The sequence below is a fragment of the Ambystoma mexicanum genome, chromosome 13 (genome assembly GCF_040938575.1).
Source record: "Ambystoma mexicanum isolate Mex_15411 chromosome 13, UKY_AmexF1_1, whole genome shotgun sequence".
Lineage (NCBI taxonomy): Eukaryota > Metazoa > Chordata > Amphibia > Caudata > Ambystomatidae > Ambystoma > Ambystoma mexicanum.
In genome coordinates, this window is record NC_090938.1 from 624,476,183 (window position 1) to 624,492,288 (window position 16,106).

The 16,106-nt window shown below is 48.9% G+C and overlaps 1 protein-coding gene across 2 annotated transcripts in view; it reads left to right on the top strand.

The window, feature by feature from the left end:
* Positions 1-16,106, top strand: part of LOC138521585 (keratin, type I cytoskeletal 20-like) — a 153,277-nt gene that overhangs the window by 113,173 nt on the left and 23,998 nt on the right. The gene's annotated exons all lie outside the window — the stretch shown is intronic.

Genomic DNA, 16,106 nt, shown 5'->3' on the forward strand with positions numbered 1-16,106 from the left:
TATGTATCCATGTGTTGGTATTTCATATAGTAGCAACTGTGCACCCAATCACCTTGCAGTGCCTCCAAAGAAAAGAGAAGTGGCAGAGATTTCTGAGCTTTCACAGACCTTGCAGAACATGTGGGCCAGTCAAGTGCATGAGTGGGGGAGCAAGAAGACGAGCTCGCAGCAAAGTATGGAAAGAAGGAAGTGCAGTGAAAAGCACGAGGACGAGGGAGATGCAGAAAGAGCAGAAAGTAAGTACAATTAAAAGGGAGAGGAAGAGGGAGATGTACAGAGAACGTCCCCACAGAGTGCAGGAAGTGCAGTCAAAAGTACGAGAAAGAGGGAGATGCAGAATGATCAGAAAGTAAGAACAATTAAAAGGGAGAGGGAGATGTACAGAGAACATACATACAAAGTGCAGGAAGTGCAATGGAAAGGAAAAGGAAGAGGCAGATGCAGAAAGAACAGAAAGTAAATACAATCAAAAGAGAGGGGAATAGAGATGTAGTGAGAACATCTGTACTGAGTGCAGGAAGTGCAATGAAAAGCAAGAGGAAGAGGGAGATAAAGAAATAATATAGCATGAGTATAATCAAAAGAAAGGGGGAGGGGAGATGTACAAAGAACATCCATCCAGAGTGCAGGAAGTGCAAACAAAAGCAAGAGGGAGATGCAGAAAGAGCAGAAAGTAAGTACAATCAAAAGAGAGGGGAAGAGAGATGTACTGAGAACATCTGTACTGAGTGCAGGAAGTGCAATGAAAAGCAAGAGGAAGAGGGAGATAAAGAAATAATATAGCATGAGTATAATCAAAAGAAAGGGGGAGGGGAGATGTACAAAGAACATCCATCCAGAGTGCAGGAAGTGCAAACAAAAGCAAGAGGGAGATGCAGAAAGAGCAGAAAGTAAGTACAATCAAAAGAGAGGGGAAGAGAGATGTACTGAGAACATCTGTACTGAGTGCAGGAAGTGCAATGAAAAGCAAGAGGAAGGGGGAGATGAAGAAATAACATAGCAAGAGTATAATCAAAAGCAAGAGGAAGAGGGAGGTGCAGAAAGAGCAGAAAGTGAGTACAATTAAAAGAGCGAGGTAGATGGACAGAGAACATCCGTACAGAGTGCAGGAAGTTCAATCAAAAGGAAGAGGACAATGTAGAAAGAACATTACGTGAGTATAATCAAAAGAAAGCTGAAGAGGCTGATGTACAAAGATCATCCGTACAGAGTGCAGTAAGTGCAGTGACACGCAAGAGGAAGAGGACGATGTAGAAAGAACATAGCATGAGTATAATCAAAAGAAAGGGGTACACAGTGCAGGACGTGCAATCAAAAGCAAGAGGAAGAGGACGGTCTATAAAAGACATAATGTGAGTATAATCAAAAGCAAGAGAAAGAGGGAGCTGTGTAAAGCACATACTTACAGAGTGCAGGAAGTGCAATCAAAAGTGAAGGGAATCAACAGGGTAGGGAGTGACAAGAAGCAATAGAAAAAAACAGACATGTTGGAGGGATGTGGCCACGATGGCGGAGTAGCTGGACGCACCTTACAGCCCTGCTCTGAACCTCCGCTCCCAAAATGATATAACGTCAGAACTTCATACACCCACTATCGAAACTGGTGAGCCGTAGCCCCTTGTGATGATATGAGACATTTTGGGCTGTATTGAGCGGTCGCCGCAGCAACAGAAGGGCCAAATCTATGCGGGGCTGGGCCCTGGTAACAGCTCATGGATGAGGAGCTTCTTGGGGTCGCCTGGCAAAAGAGTCTCTTGGCCTCCATGCCCAAGTCTGCCCACAAAACAAAAGATCCAGGCAGAACGTTTTGGCAGCTCCTTCTAAACAACCATCACTGCAGGATGGAGCGGGTGGAGGGGCCAAGGCCATGTCCCGTGCTCTACCAGGGTTAGCCCTGTTCACCTCAGACTTCCTGTTGTGATCCCTGGAGTCACTCACAAAGGATAATAAAGAATCATTACATGCAGAAATGACAACACCAGGGGTCCATTGGTGAGAAGAAAAAGGAAATATTTGACCTGGGGGAACGAGAGTGCTACAACTGTCCTTGGTCAACAACACCATTGCCTCACTCAGGGAGACAAACACGTCTCTCAAAACGAAATGCGACGACTGGAAAACAAGAGGCACAAAAGACAATCTTCGTTTACACTTTATGAAGGTCAGGACAGAAAGAGATCACATCGAAGATTGTATACATCAGCTCTTAGCGGAAATATTGGCCAATCCCCCTCTAACCACTATTAAGATAGACAGAGTACACTGAGTGGGCCCCAAACGGAATGACAAGGATCAACCTGCCTGGAACATACTTGCTAAACTGCAGGACTACAAAACCAAAGAAATGATTTTCAAGGAGGCCAGGAAGTTGAACCGGATAATGTTCCACAACTCTATGGTGCAGGTGTACCAGGATGTTTCCCAAGCCACACTTTTGATGAGAAGGCTGTAGAAGCCGATAACGGAGGAGTTGAGATAAAGCGACCTAGCTCAGGGGCAACGTGAGCTACATCCCATCGTCTCGGGAGGATATCTCAGGGGCAACGTGCTTGCCTTGGAAGCAAGACACACAGCACCACAGGTTCGATCCCCAGGTCCGTCCTTAGAAACCTCTGGGTATTAACCTATCATATCATATCATAAGGTACAGATGGACTTATCCCTTTGGCCTATACTTTTGGCTAGAGGGGAGGTTGCATACTCTGTTCAAGGTGGAAGTGAGCCCTAGGCCCTTGGACATCACTCCTAACATTGCAGATCCGACTCAGAGGGCATCAACCAGGAAGCCCCTTGGGTGGGGCGGGGCGCACATGGAGAGCCATGGATCACTGTGTGCCCTAGGAAAGCAGTGGGGTGATGCTCAGTCAGGGGAGCTGGGTGCAAAAGGGAGCTGCCAGGGGGCAAAACTGCCACCTACGGCCCTTCTGGGCTAGGAGCAGACTGGTGGCCAAGAGTAATGGGGGAGGGAGATGGCCACTCAGACGAGCTGGATAACCTTTCTAGTTGATGTTGCAAATGTTCTCTGGTTACATTTCTAATGTTAAAGGGGGTTTTCTGCAAAAATGGGGATAGAGGGGAGGGGCGGAGGGACCTTCTGAGAGCTGAGATGACATCTTTAGGGAGGGTAATTTGGGGAAACACAGGATTTGCGCATAGGTTTAACACAAGGCGGGGGCAACAACATTCAAATGGTCACAATTGGGGAAACAGAGAGAGGTGTCGCCACTCTAGATGCGTCCACAGCTATACTGCCACCAGATGGGTATGGGAAAGATAAAGACATTGCCCATGGGGACACAGGAATTACCTAATTATAGCCATCATCATCAGCTTGCTGAATGTCCGGGGCCGAAGCCCCCCCAACAAAAGGGTGCTGGAATTCAAAGAGGTGAAGCACTTACATATCCACATTTTAGCACTGCAAGAAACCCACTTACTATGCAATGACGAACAACAAGAGCGCAATAGGGAATACCCTACCCAGTACCAGGCCTCCACAGCTAGTAAGAGGGTGGGTGTGTCGATTCTACTCCATAAAGATCTGGCATTTAAACAACTTTCTAGGAAAGACCCAGGTGCGAGAAACATTACGGAAACGGGGGACCTTCAGGGCAGGAGAATAACCTTAGCTTCATTCTACATTACTAACTCAGTTCAGGAATAATTCATGGGCATTTTTGTAGCCATCCCCAGATCGATTGCCGAAGGCGATATCTTTTGACGGGGGATATGCACGTAGTTATGGACGGCACGTTAGATAGACCTTTGCAGACACATATGCAAGATTTGAACAGCCACACATACGCTGAGGAATTCCTCAACAGAACTTAATCTAGTTGATATATGGCAGAAAACAACACCCGACAGATAAAGCCTTCACCTACTTTTCACATGTACACAAATCCGCCTCTAGGATTTATTTTATCTTTGCCTCCTCAGGGTTCATGTGGCGGTCGGTAAAAACTGGCATAGAACCAATTACTTTATTTGACCACAACATGATGTTACTACACTGCTGGGCTGGTCCGATCACCATAGACACCAAGGGTGGCAATTACTCCTGGGAGTTATTAGAGATACGGTCTGCATGGAGGAACTTAAACAAATGATCAGGAAATATCTGGAGACTAATAGCCAAGCAGACACATCGATGGGCGCCCACTGGGATGCCCTCAAAGCAGTGGCTAGGGGCAGCATCATCACTAGTGCTATAAAATACGTAAGAGAGCACACCAAAAATCAACTCCTGGAAGACATCAAAGGACAAGACAAGGCATATCGCAAGGCCCCATCCAGGCATACACACAGACAGCTAGCAGCAGCCAAAAAACAGTTGCATCTGCTGAGAGCGCACCCCGCTGTGATTGAAACAGAGCTACTACGAGCATGCTAATATCCCGATCAAGCTTCTTGCTAATTTGCTGAGGTCAAAGGAGGGTCAGTCTTATATACATTCGGTGCTGGACACCCAGGGCAGAGAATGTGGCGATGAGGGCAAAAACAGGAGATATTTCAAAAGTTCTACAATACCCAGTACACTTGCGAGAGGCAGAATTCAGAGAGCAAGTCTCTTATCTGGAGAATATAGAGTTGCATAGGCTATCTCCGAGTAACAGTGCCTACCTTGATTCCTTGATAGAGCCGCGAGAGTTTCTGTTAGCAATAAAGTCCTTTAAGATGAACAAGTCACTGGGCCGGATGGCCTCACTGCCTTCTTCTATAAATAACTGGGCCAATTACTTGCCAAGCCACTGACACAACTCTTTAATGCTATTAGGTCAGGCGGTACCCTTCCAGACTCCATGATAGAAGCTCAGGTGATCCTTATTCTTAAGACGAGAAAAGACCCTAGATTATGTTCCTCATGCAGGCCAATAGCTCTACTTAACCTGGACTCAGAGACATTTACTAAAATCCTCACTGATAGGTTAGAGAAATGTATGCCTACACTATTAGCGCTGGATCAATTGGGATTTATCTGGTGTAGAGGGACAGTGGACACCATAGATGGGTCCTGCACCTGGTTGCCAAAACGGGGAGGAATCCAGCCCATTCTCTCTTGTTTGCACTCAATGTGGAAAAAGCTTTTGATAGGATGGACTGGGAATTCCTAAAAGCCGTATTGGAAAAATACAACTTTAGTCCCAGGATGTGCCATATGATCCTGGCTAATTATATAAGCCCAGTTGCATGACTGTTGATAAACAAGTGCCTTATGGCTCTGATTCCATTAGATTGTAATATTAGAAAATTGTGCACCCTGTCCCCTCTTTTGTTTGCACTTGTGATTGAGTGCCCTGATCTGAAATACAAGCCTATGGGTCAAATACAGGCATACATTTTGGGAGGCATCACATTGTGTTACTGACACTAGTTTTTTCTAAGTAATTTCTGGTGTAAAGATTACTTTGAAAAACTCAACCAGATAAATAGTGGTCGGTAGAGGGTTACAATGGATAGGGAAGGGGTTGGGGCAGGGGGTAGAGTATAGGGAAAGGGGGATTTAGAAGAGACACCCCCCAAAAACAAACAAACAAAAAGACCGTTTTTTTCAAATAATTTTGTCTGCAAAAATGACTTCCTAAAAATGTTGATGAATGGACAGAGAACCCTTTTGGGCGCATTCAGTAAAACATTAACTCAACTGTGGGCAAAATAATGTCCGTAACAAATGCCCAAGAATTGATACCATTATAGAAGAGGAACTCCAACAATATGGCCGGGTCTCTGGATTTAAGGTGAGCCGGTCAAAGTTTTAAATCTTAGGGCATAATATCCCGCTGTCCCTCAATCAAATTGGAGTTCAGGTTTCCGTATATGTCTGGGCGCGTAAGACAATACATTATCTAGGTGTGAAAATCCCTGCCAATCTTAGGGACTTGTACAAAGCTAATTATCTCCCTCTTATTCAAGAAATCATAAAAGACTTGAACAAATGGAACTCACTGAAACTCTCTTGGTTTGGGTGAATGGCAACTCTTACCATGAATATTCTCCCTCTGTTTCTTTATCTCTTCCAGCCAATCCCCATTCCCAAACAAAAGGCTACTTTTGACGTGTGGGAGTCGATTCTGGTCAAATTGTTGTGGGGAGGAGGGCTCCAAGGGTTGATAAACGTGCTCTATATGCGGCTAGAGACAAGCCGGGTCTTGCGTTTCTGAAGCTGTTGAACTACCACCCAGCTGCATACTGTAAAGACTGGAGGGGGGGTCTGTACTTCTGCTCTCTATATGGTAGAGGAGAGGCACAGAGGACCCCAGCTAAGATTCTCTATAAGGTAGCAATGGACGAGCAATCAAGACCTAGCTTCTCAGGAGGTGATGCAGGCTGGTTCTTAAGTACAGTGTAGTCCCCAAGCCCCCACAAAGGAATGTCCACACACTGTATTACTGGAAACACAGTCTTTATATAATTAATATTCAAAGGTATGTACACTATCACAATAACTCACTTTGTACTCAGAAGTCAACAATGGCAAATATATACAATTCTAAAGTGGTACCACCAATATTATCAGACCTCTTTAAAGTGCATCAACTATACTGTTAAAATGTCACACAGATCCATAAAAAGGAAACCAGCAATAGAGAGAGGAGGGAAAGCAAGATGGTGGAAACAATAGGCAGAATACTGAGTCAGTTACCTGAACACAGTTCTGTGTGGAGATCCCCACCACCTGGGCAACCTGAAAAATAAAGATATAGCACAAGCCCAGTCCATATATTGCTCAATAGTCTTATTTCCTCCTATAATGTTTTTACCCCCCCAATGTACCTGGTGGAGCAGAGTTCTTCGAAGAAGCGTTGATGGATCCTTCTTGAGTGACCCCCTTTCAAGCAGGAGTCACGGATCGTCGAGAGGCGTCGAAGGAAGTGAACTTGGTGTCGACGGCGTCAATGAGAAGTTCGAGAGTGCCGAGACCACGGCGTCGATCCAGGCGGTGCTCGTCGGCGACGTCCTGCGAGGATGAGATGTGCGGGGCACCTCGGCATTTGATAGTTCTGGACCTCAAAGAGTTTCAGAAGAACTGTGGCCCAGCAAGGGCGTTGAGTTGTCGAAGTCTTTGTGGCCTTCAGGTGGCGGAAAACCCACCGGCGTAGTCTCCTCGGCGCGACGGCGGCCTTGACTCTCTCCAGCAGGATAAAGCAGTTGTCGGTGCGGACAAGGGAGTCCTTCGATTCAAATGTTCTTAGGCAAAGGAGCGGGCGGCTTCGGTCGTCTACGGCACAGCGTCAAGCGGTTCCTTCTTCTGGGGCAACACAACTTCGACGGGCCTCCAGCAGTTACACAAACCTGCGAACCCTGGTCGACGGCAATGGACTTCGACGGCGGCGAAGTCCGGGTGCTTCACTTCGATTTCCTCGGCAGTCCCGTCTCCGGTCGGCAGCCTTTCGAGGGTCTGACTCTCAGGGAGCTTCGGCAAAGGTCAGAGGTGCTCGATGGTCCCTTGGAGCACAGGAAGAGGGCGCCTTACCAGGTCCTCTCTCGGATCAGTCTTCGACGAATTCGGCAGCTTTCAGATCAGGTCGAAGCAAATGCAACAGCAAGTCTTCTTCCAGCTGGGTGTCGAGGATCAGCAGTTCCAGTTACTCTTCAAGTTTAGATACAGCTTCTGAACAATTTCCAGTGGTGAGAGGTCCCCAGATATACTATCCTGTCTCTCATCCACACTGCTGGGTCATACTCAACAGCCAATCACACAGAAGGGCATTCATGCGGTCAGTCAGCCAATCAGGAACACAGTGCATTCAGGTCATCCTCCTCCCTCTCAGACACTCACAACAAGGAATATGGATTGGGACAAGTACCCAGCCATTCAAAACTACACACTGCATTCAGGCCAGTTACGGGCAGGGCTGTCTCAGTCTTTGTCTCACACACCAGAAACCAGACAGCCACAACAAGAAGTGCATATTGGTCACACACTCCATTCACCCAGGTCCCACCCACAGGGTGTACCCGCAACATACAGTCACTGGGAAGGCTCCAGCCAGTCTGGCCTGGACTTCACAACAAAACCGCCAGTCAGGGGGAAGGGACAGAGTCAGGGCTTCCCAGGACTTTGGGAAAACAAGGTAACAGGCAATAGAAAGCAAGAGGCCACAGGGGTCATCTTGTTTTCTATCAGGAATCAACTGATTCCAATGGCAGGGCCCGGGTATCCCAAAATGGAGGATACTCAGAGCACCTGTCAAATTCAGCATGGAGCTGCCACCAGCCCATACGATGCTCTGTGGGCCACCCAAAGGTGCCCAAAAACATACACTAGGGGCACAGGATTGTACCCCCACCCATGGGTGCCATAAGGGTATCCCATGGGTCTGTACACCAAACCAAAAACAGGAAGAGCTGCACTGCCAGGAGTCCGACATGGACTCCTGGGCAGAAAACAATACAGAACACAATGAAAAAGGACTACAGGACAAGGACAGGGAGGCCCTGTCCCTCCAATGCATTTCCAGCATCACACATCCGATGGTAGATTTCAGTAAAATATGTGTGTTCATGGAACAGGTGTTTGCGGGTTGACATCTTTGGATACAACTATGGTTGCCCTGCTTTGAGTGGGTACAATGTTTATATTGTAACCCTATAGTTAGGGATGAGGTCACTGAGTTTAGGGCTGCAACACTTTTCCCTCCCCCTTCACACCGTTTGTTCACAAGAGCGACTTCACCCCAGTTCTGATGGGGATATGAGAGATGGATAGAAAGAGGTGTTGGCAAGGTGTGAGGCATGTTTTTTAATTGGGAGATATGCCGATTCATTAGATCATTGCAAAGCAGCCTTGGGCCTTGGGGAGGAGAACAGGTTCCGATATCTCCAAGTTCCGAATTGGGTTCTTCACCATTTGCGAACAAGGAGGCCACAGCTAGAACGCTCACTCTGCTAGAATCTATTTTTCGGCCGACTGCAGACTCGAAAGGGCTAATTTCCAATCTTTAAAGAGCGATAAACATGCTCACCACCCCTGAACGTTGGTCTTATTGTGGGCTGGGACAGGGATATGGGAATACATCATCTGGCAGGAAAAAAAAACACACAAGATCCTTACAAGATGGTATCAGATGTCAGCCAGACTCCATACAAGCAACCCCAGCATATCGAACACGTGTGGAGTAGGTGCAGCCAAGTGGGTACGCTGTTACATATTCAATGGGGTGCCGGGTCATAGAGAGCTTCGGATCTAGGATTAAGAAAATGCTAAATGCGACTATACCAGATGGCCCTCTAACATGTGTACTGGGTGTTCAAAGTCATTTAGACAAGCTTGCTCCTCGGGTACGTCCACAATTATCGTCCACCTTTGGTTGGCAGCAAAGCTATCTTTTTTGAGGAATTGGAAGAAGATGGAGTCCCCATCAGTTGAATTATGGCTAGATAAGGTTTGGCATATATTAGCAAAGGAGAAACTCACAGCTAACATCAGAGACACAGCGATGACCTTTACGGCTATTTGGGCCCCTTTCTTAGATTATGGACTGTCATGGACAGACAATGGGCGCTGAACTTAATAGGCATGCCCTGAGGAGTGGTATGTTATCGTCCATTTGGTGTTTCTGCTTCGCACTGTGCTTCTTTAATGTATACTATGATGATCCTGTGTTTGCGGAGGGAGAAGGAGCTTTGCACATGTAAAGCTTGCTGTTTTATTATGGTTTACTGACTATATATTACTGATGTGTGAAGAATATTAAAAAATCAATAAAACATTCCTTTACATTTTTTAAAAAAAAACAGACGTGTTGATAGCGAGGGAAAATGCAAAGAAGAGACCATGTTGTAATTGTTTATTCGTAACACGGACCGGGGATCGAATCTGGGTTGCTCCATTTTGTCTTGCTTTCAACGCGTGCATGTTGCCCCTGAGCTAAACCTTCCAAGTCAAATGGTATGTGTTTGTACAGTCTTCATGGTTGATGCCATCATGAGTCAGGTAGAGATTATCAGGAACAAGCAAGGTGCCAGGGAGAAGTCCCAGATGGTACACGACGGTTCAATCTCCCAGTTTAAAGTCATTATGAAGAGGAAGGTTTTCAATGTTTTGCTCAGATGGAAGAGAATGAACGTAAAACTAAAAATGCGAAGGCTATGTTTGAGCCGATGGCTCTAAAGAACTGAGAATACCCCTGCGCAGCTTTCCCACCATTGATATTATGTTGGCTCTGCCAAGAGAGACAAAGGTCCAACCTTATTCAGATCAGTCCAAGAGCTCTCTAAAAGGAGCAGTTGGCAACATACTGATAGTCCAGGTCCCATATGCTTTTGGCCCAGACTTGTGAGTATCCTGGTGTCCAACATCCACATGACATCGAAACTGGGGTTTTGTCTGCAAGTGATTTGCTAGACATGTGGCTTAGTACAAAGATCATGTCAGTCAGTCATATAACTGTATTCAGGAACAATGTCCATCAACATAGATGCATAGAAGTAACACCAAGTACAGCAACAAGGTATAAAAGACACAATCGTTGATAAAAACATTTAAAAATAAAACAATTAAAAAACATATCTTTAATTATTATTATATTGTTATTAAGTTTTGTTGATCTAAATAAATCAATGAAAAAGTGAACCGTCATTTACATTCAAAACAAGCATTTAAGAGAACAAATCAGAGAAAATGTGCCCAACACATGTGCCCTCCATTTTGTGAAATTACATTGGCCCTCATTACGACCCTGGCGGAAAGCGACTGACCGGAGCGCCACAGCGTAAATAGCGTTTCCGCCATTGCACGAAGGAGCAAAGTGCGGCCCATTCCGACCCATCGGGCACGAGCACCACGGCATGGCGGAAGTGCAAAGTCCGCGATGGCGGAAATGACCCCAAAACGGCCCACACCGCCGCCGTACGGCGCCCCAGGTGCAATACCGCCACCCCTCTTAGCGGTCACCGCAGTGTGCGCCTACCGGAAAGTACGGTGGCCGGAAATATACGGAAACGGAAGTTAAAACATGGGCCCGGAACGGGAAACATCCCGGCGTACACCTATAAATACACTAAAACCACACAACCACTAAAATCACTACCCTGAAACACACCCCAACCCGTCAACCACCCTAGCGAAACCAAGAATAATGGGAAAAGCAGCGAAGAAAGCGTGCGACCGCAAGCGGCAGGTCCACTTCTCCCGTGAGGAACTCACCGTGCTAACAGAGACCCTCCAGGAGAATGCTGCCGTCGTCTTCTGCACGCAAATGACCAGGACGGCACTTGCAAACAAGAAGGCCATATGGGCTCTGGTGGCACAGCGGGTAAGTGCGGTGGGGACCGCACCCCGCACCCCACAGCAATGCCGCAAGCGATGGGACGACCTGCGGATACGCGTCCGCAGCATACTCTCTGCCAACCGCAACATTGCCACAGCCACCGGGGGAGGTCCTGAATCACCCATCAAGTTGACCCCCTGGGAAGAAATCTGTGCCTCCACCATCGGAATGGAGAGCATAGAGGGAGTCGGAGGGATGGAGAAAGGAGTGCAGACATCCGAAGATACAGGTAGGTGGGCCAGGAAAAACAATGCCAAATCCACACAGTCCATCCATGTGAAGTACCATGCGTCCACATAGTGCAACAGAAACACATGTCCAGGAGAACGTCCACACACATCGGCCTGATAGCGCACGTTAAAACCCACAATAAATACATAAATAATTAAAAACCCCTAATACACGCACTACACGTGCAGCAGGCACACCCTAACTGCAGGCTGCCAAACAACTGCACCCTCACTCCACACACAAATCAAAGCACCTCCAAGGGCCCGGCCCAAATCACCCTCAGGTACCACCCCAATGCATGTGACACAATGCCATTCCAATTCCCACAGACCCACCAATAACCCTCGCCCTCCTCTACTCCACCACAGGGTCCGATCCAAACGACGAGCTACAGGACACCCCTACCAGCACACCTGCAAAGAGGGCCAAGACCAACGGCCAGAGACCCTCCACCTCAGCTGCACGCATCAAGACACGGCAGCAGCACAAATCAGGTGGCAGCACAGAGGAGGGAACATCAACAGGCACCCCAGCAGCCAGCATGCCCACAACACCACCACCACAGGTCCCCCCAATGGATGCCACAGAAGGCACTGCCTCCGGTGGCAGCAGCACCATAGGTGACACCCCATTGATGGCAGCATGCTCCGACACAGAAAACGGGGATGCCGAAGTCAGATCCATCCATGACCTGTCCCAATCCCCCTGTCTGTCCCATCCCGTACAACATGAGGATACCACGCAGGGGCACCCACAAGACGACGACTGGCCATCCCCCACAAGCCCTGTGGCAATGCAACATGAGGACAACAGCCCCTCTGTGACACCCCCGCAAATGGCCTTGGCCCAGCAGAGGCAACAGTCCCTCGACCAGTTGATCGAACAACAGCAGCAACTGGCCACGCTCCTCAAGGACCATGCTGATGAATGTGGGGGCACTAAGGCAGACATAGAAACATCAACTGAGACACTTAGGGCACAAATCGAGAGTAGCACCGAGAGCCTGAGAGTCCAAATGGAGAGAAGCACCGAGAGCCTGAGAGTCCAAATGGAGAGAAGCACCGAGAGCCTCAGGGGGGAACTGCATGCGACGGCCAAGGACGTATGTGCCGAACTTGCCGCAGTGCGCCGTGTGCTCACTGACCTCTCGCAAACCCTTAGGGACATGCATGGACGTGAGCAGGCAGACACATCATCCGTTGCAAGCTCCGTCCAGGGCAGCCCCCAACGTAGATCTGGAAGGAACCTGCGCTCCACAGGCAGGGGTGCCCCTGATACCCGCAGAGGGGGCTTGCAATAGCGACAGCCCACTGACAATGAGCATCTTTGGACACTGGTGTTCGGGGGGGAGGTAGGGGGGTGGAGGGGGTGTGTTGGGCTCACTTGGGTGGCGGGTCGATAGGGTGTTCAACATGACATCACATATGCCATAAAAAGTGCACGATCAACCAATGAGATGTGTGGACATTGATCTTTGTGTACTAGGCCATCATAGGCGTACAGTCCATATTGTGCATGTCCCAGACACACGCAGTGCCACGAGTCCCGTGTCCATGTATCAGCCACCAGGCGTGAGTGCTAGAAGCATACATCAATGAGATGCTGACGAATGTCACGGGCCTCCGGTGCCTCGCAGACTCCATGAGGTGCTGCCACATCCCCACCCTCATCATGACCATCATCAGGTGCTTGCAGTTCTGCGTCAGGGGGCATGGGCACATTTCTACGTACGCACATGTTGTGGAGCATGACACATGCCATCACCATCTTTGCAACCTTCTCATGGCGGTACAGGAGTGCCCCGCCAGACCTGCTGAGGCAGCGGAAACGGCCCTTCAGTAGGCCGAATGCCTGTTCTATGACTACACGGGTACGTGAGTGGGCATGGTTGTAGTCCTCCTCATGCTGGTCCCGTGGGTTCCGGACTGGTGTGAGGAGCCATCTCTTCAGTGGATATCCAGCATCACCTGTATGTGGACGAGAAACGTATGATGTGGAATGCCATTGATACGTACGCACACCCCCCCCCCCCTTCCTGCCAGGTCATTGCCAATTCACATACCCCACATCATCATGCATGTAATGAGACTCACCGAGTAGCCAGGATCTGTTCCCTGCGTGTCGCTCCATGTAGCGTGGTATTGTAGAGTTCCTCAAGACCATAGAATCATGGGTTGATCCAGGGAATCGGGCGCAACAATGTGTAATGATCCTGTTGGAGTCACACACCATTTGTACATTCAGGGAATGGAATTGTTTTCGGTTGCGGTACTGGGCCTCCATGGCATGTGGGACGACCAATTCCACATGGGTGCAGTCGATGGCACCAATGCAACCCGGTATGCCGGCAAGTGCATGGAATCCCACTTTCGTGTTTGTAATTTCCTGCTCCGAGCATGGTAGGGAGATGTAGTCGTCTGCGTGCTGCAGGAGGGCATCGAGCACTTGCAATAGTGTCCGTGAGAACAGTGGCTGAGAAATGCCATGCAACTGTCCGACTGTGTGCTGGTAGGTGCCTGTGGCCAGGAAGTGGAGTACAGACACCACCTTCAGTAGGGGTGGGATGGCGGTTGGGCTATCTATCATGCTGACAAGGTCAGCCTGTGTCATGTCCACAATGGCGGCTATGGTGTCCCGGTCCAAACGGTAGAGGGTGTGGATCTGCTCATCAGTGAGGTTGAACGGATGTGCTCGGAGGCGTGGGATTGCGGGCTGCCTGCGTGGTGGTAGTGGCTGTGCTGGTGGGCCTTGCTGGCCCTGCCTTGCCCTCCTCCTCCTCCTGCGTCTCCTCCGTGCGGCCGGTTGTAGTTGGTGTTCGTCTTCCTCTTGGAGTTGGAGCACTTGCAGTGCTATCAGGTCCCCCAGGGCCAACATCGCGAGTCCTGCCGGTAGCATTTCGGTGTGGTTGTGGGAGGAGACTGGCTGTGCAATTCATGTGTTTTCAGGCTGTATGGCCTCCACCTGTGGTGATTCATTCCACCTGTGCAAACTGCCCTCCCCTTTGGCCGAGCACGTCACGCGCACAACGCTGCAATTCGGGGAATGGTATCTTGCTATTGCTATCATGTATTTGTACCCGATGGCCGTGTTGGATTGGTTGTTATGTTCATTCGGCTATGGTCCCATTGTTTCCCATTCTATCTGTGCAGTCGCGAACAGACTTGTGAAGGGTCAGTGGAACGTAGTACTCGAGTAACGGTGGGCCCTCATGCATCACTGTACCGAGTTGCAACGACGGGCGGGGCGTCCCATTCGTGGGTGAAGGCAGTTGCCATTTTCACACACAGCTGCACTCGATGGAATAATTAGTGATTTCAAACGGCCACAGATGCCTTTCCGACGTGGTGTTGCAAATGAGGAATTCGAAGGGCGGCGCTTTCGGTCTTCAGCTGGCGGCGAGGAGATGCCCACAGGTCTGACTGCAAATATAACGTTCTATTGTTCAATGTCCTTGAGACAGGGCCCATGGCGAGGGAGCAATGATTGATATGAATAGTTTGGGATGCGCATTAGCTACGTGGGCGATGAGGCCGGCCGTTCCCAAATACATGTTACTTCACAACACTGGAATTACGGGCTGGGGCACTGTGGATTTTGCAGGCTGCATAACGCACAGACTCAATGGATGTTTCTAATGTCATGTGAGTAATTATTCAGGCGTTTTGATCCCGGGATGAGGGAATGATGAATGGATGCATGGGCAGGTGATTTGATACAGAGTTTGCCATGTACAGGGCTTCTTGGGATCTATCCGCCTCCCCTACGCTATGTGATGCAGGGCTGCCATAGTGGGACCATCGTCTATCTGGCCTTGTTGAGCCCTCCCTGTCTCGAGGCGCCCTCAGACACTTGTGTCCATGCACGTTGACATTCCCATCTGATGGATTCTGTTTTGACAGACGCATGCACAGGTACACTCGTTTGTGATGGTGTTTGCACCTCGATATAGATGGTTATGAGTCGCAAGTGGTTTTGGGGTGGTGATGATCCTTTTGAGTGGGCTAGCATGCATATGGCTGTGGATTTCGTGTGATCATTGAAGTGAGTTGTTCGAATGTAGTTCTGATGGCCATTCTGTTCTTTTTCTTTTCTTTTGGTTGACAGGTATCTCCTCCCCTTTTGCCACTGCCATCTGTATGCCACTCCTGCAGATGGATTTTACTCCCGACACCTGCTGCTTCGTGTTAATCGGTGGAGCAGCATTACGATCTTATGGGACGATCGCCAATGGCCCACATGCCCTTACGCAGTACTGGTGTCTCGGAGCAACATTTCGGCCTTTCAGCTGGACTAGTGCCTCCCCATTGGGACAGCCCTGCGGTTCTGTGCGCTTCCATGTTGCCTTTTCGTACGTGAATGTGGCTCTGTGTACCATGGGGGTACAGGGCGACACACAAGTAGTGGCTGGTCATTTCTTGCGGATGCAGCCCACAATGGTGATTAGTGTTTTGGAGTTCATGGCCTGATGGCTGTATGGGCTTGGTGTCTTTGATGTGCATAAATTGCTATTCTGATTTGGCCCGTGTAGCGTTTTTCTTTGCAAGTGATGTGGCATATGCCTATTTGGGGGGCGATGTATTGTGAGGAGATCTGCATTGGGTT